Here is a 13,431-nt window from a genome sequence, read left to right as displayed (position 1 = left end):
TCACTCACCTTTCGTGCCAAGCGGCGGACACACACGGGTCAAGTTTTCACTCAACTCTCGTGCGAGCAGCGAACACGCGTATGGTCGAGTTTTTCATTCACCTCTTGTGCGAGCGGCGAGCACGCCGAGTCGAAGTTTTCACTCAACTCTCGTGCCGAACTCTGGGCGCATGCTCGAGTTTTACTCACCTCTCGTGTTGAATGGCGAGGCACGCACAAGTCGAGTTTTCACTCAACTCTCGTGCCAAGCGGCAGGGTTTTCACTCACCTCTCGTGCGAGCGGCGAGGCACTCACGGTCAAGTTTTCACTCAACTCTTGTGCGAGCAGCGGCATGTCGGATCGAGTTTTCACTCACCTATCGTGCGAGCGGCGAGCGCGTCTGGTCGAGTTTTCACTCACCTATCGTGCTGAGCGGCGAGGCACGCCGCAGGTCAAGTTTTCACTCAACTCGTCTTTGAGCGGCGGCACGCACCGGTCAGTTTTCACTCACCTCATGTGCTGAGCAGCAGGCACGTATGGTCGAGTTTTCACTCACCTTTCATGCGAGCAGCACGCATGGTGAGTTTTCACTCACCTCTCGTGCGAATGGCGGGCAAGCACGGGTCGAGTTTTCACTCACTTCTCGTGCGAGCAGCGAGCACGCATGGTCAGAGTTTTCACTCACCTCTTCCTGCCGTTCCCTTCCAATCTTCAAACCAACCTCTTGGCTTGGGGACTTAGGGGACTACATGATCATCACCAACTTACAAATAGTAGACGCTCATTCCCGGGTCGAATGCCGGAGCTCAAGGACAAGCAAGTCCCCAACCAAGAAGTCCCTCCTCGATCGGAAACTTGGGGGACTACTGTTTGTACCATGTTTGACCGCCCACTCACGTCGTGACACGTGGAACACCCTCAAAGCGAGACCCACTCAGCCGGGCTATACGAATGTTCTTTGGCATGCGATTCGGGAAGTCGATTATGCACCATCGGTCCCTTCGCTAACCTTCGACATGGTGCAGGCGACCAATCATCACGTCAATCTAATTGCAGCCGATTACCTCGAACTTCTGCGGAACCTATCAAGCAGTGTCGATCTCCGAAGACACTCCCACGAGTCCCACATCGAAACTAGGTGCTAAGAGCATCACAAATGCTCTCTATAAATAGAGCCCCTTGGCTCAACCAAGTGGTAAGACTTTACATTGGACTAAGTGCTTCCACTTGTCAATAGAATTGCTCTTAGTTACTAACTTTGGCATCGGAGTGCCTTGGCGAGTACCACACGTATCCCCTCCTCGTTCGGATCCAGCCCCTGCTCAAACCTTCGGACATCACGGAAGAAGGTCACTCCAATCCTCAACCATCAGCACACTTGTAAGTTAGCCTAAACTCTTATATGTTCAGATTTAGTGCGAACATTACTCCGTTGGCACTCACGGTTGCTCTAGTATGGTGTTGTCTAATGGCAAGTTCGGTGATGCTGATTGTAGGGGTGCTGAAGGGCATTGAAGAAGGGGAGAATGACAGGATCCTTTTGTGTCGATTCCCACAGATGGCGCCAAATTGTTGACGCTCAAAAATGGTTCGACACTTTTGAGCCCAACTTAGTGATGATGTGTGATGGATGATGGGTGAAGGTGAGGACCTTCACCAAGTGAGTGAGAGTTTGGGGAAGCGATAAATATATAGAAGACAAGAGATACGTGGTTCACCCTTAATGAATGGGCTACGTCCACGGAAAAGTATATTCTCATTATTATAATATTGTGTATTTACATTTGTACATGGGGTTGGACCCAAATATAAAAGTAAGAAAGGAGAAGGCCATGACTAAAGATCAAGCCTAGCCCCAGATCCTTTCCTAAGTGGAGAGTGGTCTCCTTTTATAGATGAGGGGGAGTCTACACATCTTGTAATATTCCAATGTGGGACTCTTTGCCTTATCTAGATTTGCTTCTAATTGTTTGGTCAGATATGGTATAAACAAGTCTAATCTGCATTTTTGTTAGTTGATAGCATGTTATAAGAACTTTTAGGATATAATATATTGGCATGTGTAACACAAAGTTCACATATATGTTGTGGAGTGTATAGTATAGATAAATAAATACGAGTATTACAATATAAGTGGATTAGTTACGCCATCATGTGGTGCTACACACCTAGCTAGCATATTTATTGCATTTCTCACAATTTGATGTTTCTCATGCTTTTGAAAAGGGAAAAAAAATATCTAATACGACTAGTTTTGCTTTACTCAAGCTATATGTATGCCGAAGCTGGATGGTAAGCATGTAAGGCTAGCAAATTATTTTCATGTGGTTATAAGGAAGAGCACATGTGGCCTTGTAGCGGCAATGCTTACTACCCTAAAAGAAAATAATCGTCCCTTATATGTTGTTGATGGAGATACCACGTTGTTGTACTATGTACCTTTCGTATGCATACAATCCTTGTACAACAACTCTCATTATTTACAACTTTTAGGAAGACCCAAATATGATGGGAAGTATTTACATAAACTATTGAAGGAAAAACTCGGAAACAAGCATTTGCGTGACACATTGATTAAGGTTGTAATCCCAACTTTTTTCTCACTTTCTCCAATTATTAGGTTTGTTTATTAACTATCTCTTAATTTTAACACATATATATATAGAATTTAATTCTTTGTTTTGCTCATTTTGTAAATAAATAAATAATTCTTGAGTTTATATATATATATATATTGGTCATGATTTTAGTTGAAAAAGAAACCAGCCTAGATGCTTTGCTCTCCAATATATGCATTGGAACTTCAGCAGCCCCCATACTACCTTTCGGCCTATCAATTTAATTCCACAACTTAAACTGGTGAATTAAGATAACCCGGTATATATTGATGTGATCAAATTTCAAAAACTTAATTTGCATCATCTGAATAATTCATGGTATATATATATATATATATATATATATATATGCAATAATTAATTAATTAAGTTTCCAATATTTGAGAAGATATTGAATTAATTGAGGAGATTTAGGCTTTTTCATTTTTAAAAATACAATTTGGGGACTTAAGTAGAAGTGGGATTTGAAGGATTAACACATAGACCATACCTCATGGAGGTCCACTTTTGAAGCTTCTATTTTCTCCCCTTTTGTAAATTGAGAAAGATTTTTACTGCCAGCCATGGCATGATAGAAGTAAATCCTTTCACCAAAACACGATGCCCTACACAATGGAAGATTTCTCCACCGATTGAAACTTGAAAGTTCTACCTCTGGAATGGACATTAAAGTAAAAATTAATAAAACATTATACTTTGCTATATATAATATTTGTCACACATGATGTATGTTTGAAATGTGATTAAAAAAATGAAACTTATAATGTCAACTTTATACAATGTATAAATTCACTAAACAGGTTTTTTATATAAAAAAAATCAAACAATATAGGTGGAATATTTTCAGGTTATATTTCATTCTCCAAAATGAGGTATTTATAATACAAGGATGTAACCCTAGTAGAGTCAAACTAGGAAACAAGATAAAATCATAATTATACAATATCTGTACAAAAGGAAAGAAATATAGTCCAATAAACTAGGAAATAAATCTCCTAATTAAGCTAAAATCTCGCTAACACTCTTCCTCAAGTTAGAACAAAGATGTCACGCATGCCCAACTTGTCAAGCGAGTTGAGAAAAATCGCAGTAGACACAGTTTTCGTAAGAACATCTGCCAGTTGATACTCGGATGATATAAATAGAAAACAAATAATTTCAGCATCCAACTTTTCTTTAACAAAATGTATGTCAACCTCCACGTGCTTTGTAAGATCATGTTGCATAGGGTTATGTGCAATTGCAATTGCCGCTTTTTATCACAATATAAATTCATGGGCTTTTGGGGTTCAAACCCAAGATCTCTCAACAATCTTCTCAAGGGGTTTATTGAATGATATGTAAAACCTCAAAATTGATCCAAGATACCAGCATAGACAATTAGAGCACGTGAAGGGGATGAATATTCATACATGCATCGATGAAAATAGAAGCCGGAATCGCCAGAAAAGGCGTGGGGTTGTCCAGCCTATTCCACCTTATTCCATTAGTACCACACAAACTGTCTCGTATCTTTTGAGCCTTGATGTGGGTTACATCGCTATGTGTTGTTAATTTCAATTGTTAAAACAATGTAATTGTTACAAAGGGCTCACTAGTTTAGTGGTTTGGAACAATTGTTTCTTTAGACAAGGTCTTGAGTTCGAGTCCTAGCATCCGTGTAGTATGTGAGTTTAGTATATTAATTATTGCCCCTTTCAATAGGAAATATCCTTCTTTTTTTTTTTTAAAAAAAAAAAACAATTTGAAGGCTAATATTAAACTTGCCTAAGATGCAAGGATAAATATTTGTTAAGCAATTGAACTACAAACCTCTTGTAGAGATGAGTGAATTTTGGGCAATAGAGAACAAAAGAATTCAAATTTGACACTTTCCGACCCTGAAAAGTGAATTACCGCTATAAAAAAAAGGAAAGTTTAATTAATTATAATTGAAATACTTCCTGGTAACTATATCCAATATATGGAGCATGAGGTGGAATAGGCTGGACAACCCCTAATTCTACGGCAGGCCTCGTTAAGGTCCTAGGTTCCTTTTTGGTTCCCCTTTATCATTATCACTTACATAACAAAACAAAAACAAAAAATAAATTTCTACTGTATATGAATGGTCTAGTCAAAAGGTACTCCGTGTGGGAAAAAAATGCAACCTTTTTTGCTTTTTCACGCAACAAACAAGTTGCATTTTTTTTTCCACAGTTTTGTTTGTTTGTTGCTAGCCCTAGCCCTAGCTTTGTTTTTTGCGACTTGTTTGTTTTTGGAGAACACAAGCAATAATAGAACGGCAAGAAGCAAAGGCCAATTAGGACTTTGAATTGGAAATATCCATGTATCTATCTATATCTACTGTAAAATTGCATGCATGTCTTCAATCCCATGCTGGTTGGTTGACAGTCAACATGATACATGTAGATTAATCCAATAATATTTTCATGCGAATTGAAGCAAGACCTCTACCTCTCTCTCTCTCTCTCTCTCTCTCTCTTGAAGCAAATTATTTTCTCTACCTAGTTTTTCCTTTTTGGATGAATTTTTTTAAAGTATTATTTCTGATTTATGTTTTTTTTTAATTATGACATGGGTTCTTTTGTGATTATAAATGGCAGCCATGGCAAAAAAGAAAAAGAGCAATAATAGAGCATCACATGATCGTGAAATGCAAGAGACAAATCAAACATGTATGAGTTATTTGTGTCGTATTATCAATTAAATTCTTGTTTCTATTATTTTTTATAGTTGTATTTCTATTATATGAGTTTTTAATTTTTCAATTATGTTTTGTCTTTGTATTTCTCTTACAAATGTTAGCCGTGGCAAGAAATGGAAAGAGTCAAGATAGAGCATCAGGCACTGCACATCCTCAGTCATCTAGACTCTCCTTAGATCGCCATATTTCCAATGAGTCATCACATGATAACGAAATGCAAGAAACATGTATGATTTATTTTGAATTTTGAATTTTCTTTGGTGTATATATATATATATATATTTCAATTATATGATTAGTTCTCAATTAATTTCCAATTTTTTGCTCTATTATAAATTGTAGCCAGGGCAAGAAAGAGAAAGAATCAGAATAAAGCATCCAACATTACACATCCTCAGTCATCTAGACCTTCCTTAGACCAACATGATGACCCCATTGAGCCATCACATGATAATGAAATGGAAGACATGCCCCTTGAAACCGAACCATCAAATGAAGAAGGTAATTTTTTATTTATATATATATGAGGTTTAAACTGAACCTTCACATGATAATTTTTTTTTTTATATATGATCCTATAGCTAGTTTTTTTTGTACCTTGTACTTCAAATATATATATATATATATATATTTCTTATTAGGTTCAACTGTTGGAATAAAAAAAGGTAGAGGGAATGCTAAAGGTAAAGATGGAAATGGCACTCCAATTGTAATACGTAGAGGAAGGTAATGTATAAGGCCTACAAAGTTAGTCATTTCTCGTGTAGATTTTTTTTTTATTATTTAAATTTGGTTTAAATTTTTCAGGATTATAACCACTGGAGCTTTTTTATAGGAGTGCTTTTTTATCAGGCTATCGATGGAGCATGGCCAACATTTAAAACATTTCCATCAACTCAAATGGATTTACTGTATGATCGCTTTAACACAACAAGATATACACACACGTGCTCAGAAGAAGAGATGAGGGAGGCATTCGAAGAACATATTAAATTGCGATATTCCGATTGGATGTCCGCATTGAGAAATAGCGTTTTTAAGAAATACAAGACTACTGGTGATAGATACATTCATTGCCCATTATGGATATCTCAAGATGTTTGGTCTAAACTGGTTGATCATTGGTTGCAGCCTACATGGCAGGTAAAAACTCAATTTAAAATAATATTGTTATGACTGGCTAGTGTATGCTTTGTTTTATTTATAGATGCCTTATATGGGTTCACTAAGTTGATATTAGGTTATGATTTACTTTTTTCATGTAGGATAAAAGTAAAATAAACAAGTCTAATAGAGCGAAATCCACAGTTGTGCATACCACAGGTTCTGTTCCAATGGAAAAGTACAGAAAAGATGAGGTAAAAATATCCATTTGGTTGTTGCTTTTGTGTTGACTGTTCCTTTTGTGGTTATTTCCAAATTTGGTCCTAACAAACTTCATTGTTTAAATCTTAATAGCTTGATCGAACTGGAATTGAACCGAGTCCAATTGATTGTTTCAAAAAGTTCCATGTAAGTAAGCCTAAGAATGGAGGAGAAGAAAGTTGGCCAAGTGAAAAGGCTAAAGAACTTTTTGTACGTTGCCCCTACTTTGTTTCTCTTTTTCTTTTTCTTTTTAAAATTTTTTATTCACATGAAATTTTTTTATATCCATGTTTATATTTCAACTATTTCATTGAAGGAAAAAATGGAGAATAAAAAGGTTGCTGCAACGGAAGACGAGAATGAAGTAGATGATTGGGATATATACAAGGAGGTTATTGGTGGGCCAAGTCACGGTCGTATCCTTGGCTTAGGTGGTGGCTATAGTACAAAAGATGTGTATCCCTCAGATGACCAAGGTTGTAATAAACGTATATGCTTAGAACGTGAAGAAGAGCATGAGAAATTAAAGGAGGAAGTGAAGGACTTGAAAAGTGTGCTGTATGAATTGAAAGATCTAGTTCAAAGTATGAGGGAAAACAACTCAAATACTTATGTACGCTCAAGACAATCTGCTTTAATGGTGAACTCTTTTCTTTCTCCTTTCAATATTTTGCTCACTGTTAAATATTGTATTTGTTATTTTTATTCTCAAATGATTTATGTCTTATTAATTATTATCTTTTATTCGACAGGACAATGTAGAAAGTTGTTCAAATGCTCACCTCGAAGACGAGTAGTGCAACATCAATTGTATTTTGCTACAATATGTATTTTGAATTTCAAAGTTTTGATAAATTTGCGGATTGCATATATGTTTTAAGGATGATGGGGATTGTTTATGTTTTAACTATTTAGAATAATTTTAATTGAATGCATAAAATTTTAGTACAGTATGGTGTCGTATGATTTTTTTTATTATTATTACCAATTAAATACGGATGATTAGAAAACTATTTCTAGCAAATATTATAATTCAAATTTCTTTTTATTAATTTTTTTTATAAAATAATTACATTTTTCGACCGCATTTCCCTCTCGGTAATGCATATTTCCAACAAACACTTTATCATCGGAAATAGTTTCCGACAATAATTGCCTATTTCCGACAAAATTCCCCACGACATAATCGGGTCGAAACAATTATATTTCCAACCACTTGTTCGTCGAAAATATTTTCTGACAGGATTAATCTATTTGCGACAAACTTTGCGACGAATAAATATGGTTGGAAATATATATTTCCGACATAACTTGCCCATCGAAAATATATTTTTATACTCTTTTCCGACGAGCTATTATATATTTTCCACAAACTCTTTTGGTCGGTAATGATAATTGCGACGAAATCTAGCCCTCACAAATAATATATCATTGTCGGAAAAAGTATTTCTGAAGACACTCATTGGTTGAAAATATGAATTCACAAAAACAAGAAATCACGATAAAAGAACTATTTCCGACAATCAAATAAGTAATTACGACCACATGTACGGTCGGAAATAAATATGTAGGGTCGTTTTAAAAATCCATTTCGATAGAAATTTAAGCAATAGGTACGACGCATGAGCGTCGGAAATACATTATTTCTGACGGAATGGTCGGAAATGAAGTATTTGCAACCGAGCTTTTAGCGACGACTGCCGACGGACTTTTGCCGTCGAAAAAAGATATTTGCGACGGCAAAAGGCCTTTTGCAAAGACAAAATGCCCTCGCAAAAGGGCTTATGTTTTGTAGTGTTTCCTATTTTACCCTTATCCTACATTAATTTCTTTTTATTTCACTTTTATATTATTATTTTTACTGAACGTTATCTTTTTTATGGATAAGGGTTGAATAGGAAATAGAAAGAATAAAAAAGAACAAAATTGATTAAAAGTATTAAAAAGTAAAAGGGAATGTAAGTGGAGAAAAAAGGGAGTGAGAAAATCAACTCCCGTAAAAGCTTATTATCACAAATAGTTCATGAGGTTTGAGAAAATGTCAAATAAAATAAAAAATTTCAGTTTTTTTTATATAGATCAGTAACTTCAATTTGTTAACCTAAATCAATATACACTAATATAGCCATGATGCAAAATGTATAAATATTTAGTGAATATGTAGTCAACTTTTGATGCCCAATAATATAGATTACTATATATCTACTTGAAAAAATGTTTTCTCTCAAAATTTGACTCATGTATTGCAATTTTTTTACAACTTCATTTAAATCTTTTTTACAATCACGTATATACAAAGTGTCTATTTTTATTATAATTATTTTATTTTTTTGTGCATATGTTTTATGTTATTTTATTTTTCAGTTTTTAATTATTTATAAGATACAAATTGACCAATTTGCCCTCATAGTGCCCACATGGTACCTTTAAACTGTAAAAAAAAATGTTAGTATCCTGAATTTTCTCAAATAAAAAAACAATGGGCAAAATTTCAAAACTTTAGCCTTTTTTTTTAACACCCCAAATAACCGATTTTTTAAATAAAAAAAAATCTGAAGAAATAGCTACAAAGCAAGCAAGCTAATAAATAACCGATGTTTTTGTGTTGACTATTCCTAAGAAATAGCTACAAATCTGAAGAAATAGCTACAAAGCAAGCAAGCTAATATCGGTAGTGGCATCGGAGGAGCACAATAATCAAATGAATTTATCCAATAAACGATCAAACAAACCAGGAATTACGCATTCCTATTCCTATGTACGGTATGTTGGAAATCCCTCCTTATTGGAATCATTTCCCAAGATGGGAGGCTGGTATTTTTTCCCTCATGAAAGCACACGGATGCATGTATGGGATATGCATGCATGACCAATAATTGATGGCTGAAAAGGAAGGGGAAAAAACGGGGAAGCTGCAAATGCTTGTCGGCAAGTGTGGAAATTGCCATGGCTTTTATTGACATTATTTAATGCATTAAAGTGGAATTGGCATGTGAGGGGATATTTGGTTGTCTGGTGCTTTTGGCTGGCTTGTGTTGGTGATTGAATAATGCTTTGCATTATTTGTCTCTGCTTTTCCTATTTAATAAGGAGGCTTGGCAGAGAGGAGTGTGTGCACTTGTGCTTGTGTCACACCAAAGAGCAAGGGAGAGAGAGCACGGCAGAGAGGGAGTGGACTGCTTTTGAGATGCAAGCAAGCAGTCCCACGAAGTTATTTAACTATAACTATAAAGGACGAGAGACAAAGACTTTGACTCCAGCATTGTAAGAACAACCACTGAGGTGAAAGATAACTTATCCAAGAGCACAAGCAACAGGCTTTTTGCGCCCAATTTGTATCCAAAGACTTTTCAATGCTCAACAACCCCAAAGACTAACCCACATTATATATAACTTGCGCCCAATTTGTATCCAAAGACTTTTCAATGCTCAACAACCCCAAAGACTAACCCACATTATATATAACTAGTAAGGCACGGCCCTATGTATTAGGGGTGGTTGCGGTTCGGTAACCGCGAATTTTTACTCAAACCGCAAACCGACCGACTATTTGCGGTTTGGTGATTTTTGAAACCGCAAACCGACCGCGTTTTGCGGTTTAAAACCGCAAATTTTCAAGCATTCACAAAAATATAAATTCACAACCTAAATATAAAAAAATACACAACCTCAATTTCTCAAACATATATAAATTCACAATCTACTCAACTTCTCAAGCATTCACAACCTAAGAAAATTAAAGTTACAATTCCAAGCATTCCAATTAAAGTTAAACTTCTCAAGCATTCCAATTCCAAATCCTTTAAAGTTATAAACCAAAAGGAAAATGCAAAGCAAAATGAATTAAAGTTACAACAGAAAAGAAAAATTCAATTCAAAGTTAATTAAAGTTACAAACTAAAAGGAAAATGCAATGCACCAATGTTACAAACTAAAGTTACAAACTCAAGTGTTGGTGGTGAGTGGATTTGAAGAACCCCGTTGTATTGTTTGAGCACCAATGTTATCTACAACTAAAACAACATAGTTTAGTACATTTTATTATAAGAAGAAGCATAAATAACATTAGCATAAATAAACTAATTACTTACAAGTTGTCATATGTTCCATTTCCTTGTAGAATTCAACTTCATCATCCGTGCGGCTATACTTTGCGGTTTGCGGTAACCGCAAGTTTTGAAAATCAAATACCGCAACCGCAACCGCAAATGCGGTTCGGTTCTTAATACCGCAATTGCAGTTCGGTTTACGCGATTGCGGTTTCATTGCGGTAAATTATCGGTTGGTTTTTGCGGTTTTTCGGTTTAATATTTCGCCATAGTATGTATACCACACAAACAATAACCATGACATCTAAACTATGCTTCCTGCTTTATTGCCTTGTTATCTTCTCGTATGTTTCATCACCAAATTGGGTTGCTTTTCCTTCTGCTGCTTCTACTTCTCATACTGAAACAAAGGCTCTTCTCAAATGGAAAGCCAGCTTATTTCCAAATGAAGCCCTCAATAACCTCACCTGGTACCCTCCCACTCATAATATTAATGCCACCAATTCCTCCAGCACCAATCCAAAACCAAGAACAAGTCCCTACACTTGGGCTGGTGTTTCATGCAACTCAGCTGGAAGTGTCAGCAAGATAGACCTTTTCAATAGGGGTTTACAAGGTACGCTACATGAGTTTTCATTCTTGTCATTCCCTAATCTTGAATATCTTAACCTCAGCTTGAACAAACTCTTTGATGCCATCCCACCTCAAATCAGCTACTTCTCCAAACTCCAACATCTTGATCTCGCTGGGAATAACTTGTCTGGGAGAATTCCACCAGAAATCGGTCTCCTAAGACATCTTAGGTTTCTTAGTCTCTTTGCAAATACATTTTTTGGGAATATTCCAAATGAGATAGGAAACCTGAAATCTCTTGTATATCTAGCGTTGTCCTTCAACAATTTAAGTAGTCTCATCCCTCCAAATATTGTTAACTTAACAAAGCTAAACAGTTTGTACTTGGCTAAGAATCAACTTTCTGGTTTGATTCCCAAGGATATAGGGAACTTGAAATCTCTAGTAATTCTAGATTTGTCAGCTAACAATGTAAGTGGTCTCATCCCTCCAAGTATTTGTAACTTAATAAAGCTAAACACTTTGTACTTGGGTAGAAATTAAATTTCTGGTTTGATTCCCAAGGAGATAGGGAACTTGAAATCTCTTGTAGATCTAGTATTGGCTGAGTGTCAACTCAATGGTTTAATTCCAGCCACATTTGCTAACTTGAGCAACTTGGAGATCTTATTTCTACGCGATAACCAACTTTCTGGCTCCATTCCCCATGAGTTACAGAATCTCAAGAATTTGACTATATTGCACTTGGATACAAACCAATTGTCTGGTTATTTGCCCCCAAATATTTGCCAAGGTGGAAAACTCACAAACTTTTCAGTACACACAAACAATTTGATTGGTCCAATCCCCAAAAGCTTGAAAAATTGCCCAGGCTTAGTGAGAGTCCGTCTTGACCAAAACCAATTGACAGGCAATATATCTGAAGACTTCGGTGTTTATCCGAATCTTTATTTTATGAATATGAGCTACAACAACTTGTATGGAGAAATCTCACACAACTGGGGACAATGTCCAAAGTTGAAAACCCTACTAATGGCAGGAAACAACCTTACTGGTAGCATCCCACCTGAGATAGGCAATGCAACCCAAATTAATATGCTCGACTTTTCTTCAAATCATTTAGTTGGGTTGATCCCAAAAGAATTTGGGAGGTTGTCTTCATTGTTGAAGTTGAGGTTGAATGGAAATCAACTTTCGGGTTGTATACCGTGGAATTCAAATCATTGAATCATCTTGAATATCTTGACTTGTCAACAAACAAATTGAATGAGTCAATTCCGAGCATTCTAGGTGACTTGTTCAGATTGCACTACTTGAATTTGAGCAACAACAAGTTGGCTCAAGCAATTCCATTTCAGTTGGGGAAGTTAGTTCAATTGAATGACCTAGATTTAAGTCATAACTCTCTTGAAGGTAGTATACCATCAGCAATGAGTAATATGGAGAGTTTGGTGATGCTCAATCTTTCCCACAACAATCTTTCAGGTTCCATAACATCAAGTTTCGAAGAGATGCACGGCTTGTTGTACGTTGACATATCCTACAATCACTTGGAAGGTCCCCTTCCCAACATCAGTGCATTTCGAGAAGCTCCGCCAGAAAGATTGAAAGGAAACAAAGGATTGTGTGGCAAAGTTTGAGCTCTGCTGCCACCTTGCAATGCACATAGCTCAAAAAAGGACCACAAGTTAATATTCTCTCTTTTAGCGGTATTTGTATTTGCACTTGTATCTGCTTTCTTTACAATTGTCTATGTAATAGTGCAAAGAAAGAAGAAGCATCAAGATACTAAACAAAACCACATGCATGGAGAAATTTCCTTTTCGGTTTTAAATTTTGATGGAAAATCAATGTACGAGGAAATCATAAGGGCAACAGAAGATTTTGATTCCACATATTGCATTGGGAAGGGAGGACATGGAAGCGTCTACAGAGTGAATTTGTCATCTGGAAACGTAGTGGTAGTGAAGAAACTTCATTCTCTATCGGATGGCGAGATAGAATTTCATAAGGAGTTCTTGAATGAAGTAAGGGCACTCAGTGAGATAAGACATCGGAATATTGTGAAGCTTTATGGTTTCTGTGCACATAAATGATACTCATTTTTGGTGTATGAGTATATTGAAAGAGATAGCTTGGC

General features: G+C 36.3%; 2 long non-coding RNA genes and 1 pseudogene across 2 annotated transcripts; all 3 read left to right on the top strand.

Annotated features, from left to right (window-relative positions):
• Positions 1 to 5,146: 5,146 nt before the first annotated feature.
• LOC148920362 (uncharacterized) lies at positions 5,147 to 5,801 on the top strand. The gene is made up of 3 exons (XR_016124349.1): positions 5,147 to 5,275; positions 5,406 to 5,531; positions 5,647 to 5,801. It is a non-coding gene; the product is annotated as an uncharacterized LOC148920362 (long non-coding RNA).
• Positions 5,802 to 6,486: 685 nt separating this feature from the next.
• On the top strand, positions 6,487 to 7,287 carry LOC148920361 (uncharacterized). The gene is made up of 3 exons (XR_016124348.1): positions 6,487 to 6,662; positions 6,763 to 6,879; positions 6,986 to 7,287. It is a non-coding gene; the product is annotated as an uncharacterized LOC148920361 (long non-coding RNA).
• A 3,728-nt stretch (positions 7,288 to 11,015) lies between these two features.
• Positions 11,016 to 13,427, top strand: LOC148920360 (uncharacterized; annotated as a pseudogene).
• Positions 13,428 to 13,431: the final 4 nt, after the last annotated feature.

This window comes from Prunus mume, linkage group LG2 (assembly GCF_029339155.1).
Source record: "Prunus mume cultivar Tortuosa linkage group LG2, ASM2933915v1, whole genome shotgun sequence".
NCBI classification, from domain to species: Eukaryota; Viridiplantae; Streptophyta; class Magnoliopsida; order Rosales; family Rosaceae; genus Prunus; species Prunus mume.
Note: the sequence above shows the minus strand (reverse complement) of the source record. Positions and strands in the feature narration are given on the sequence as shown.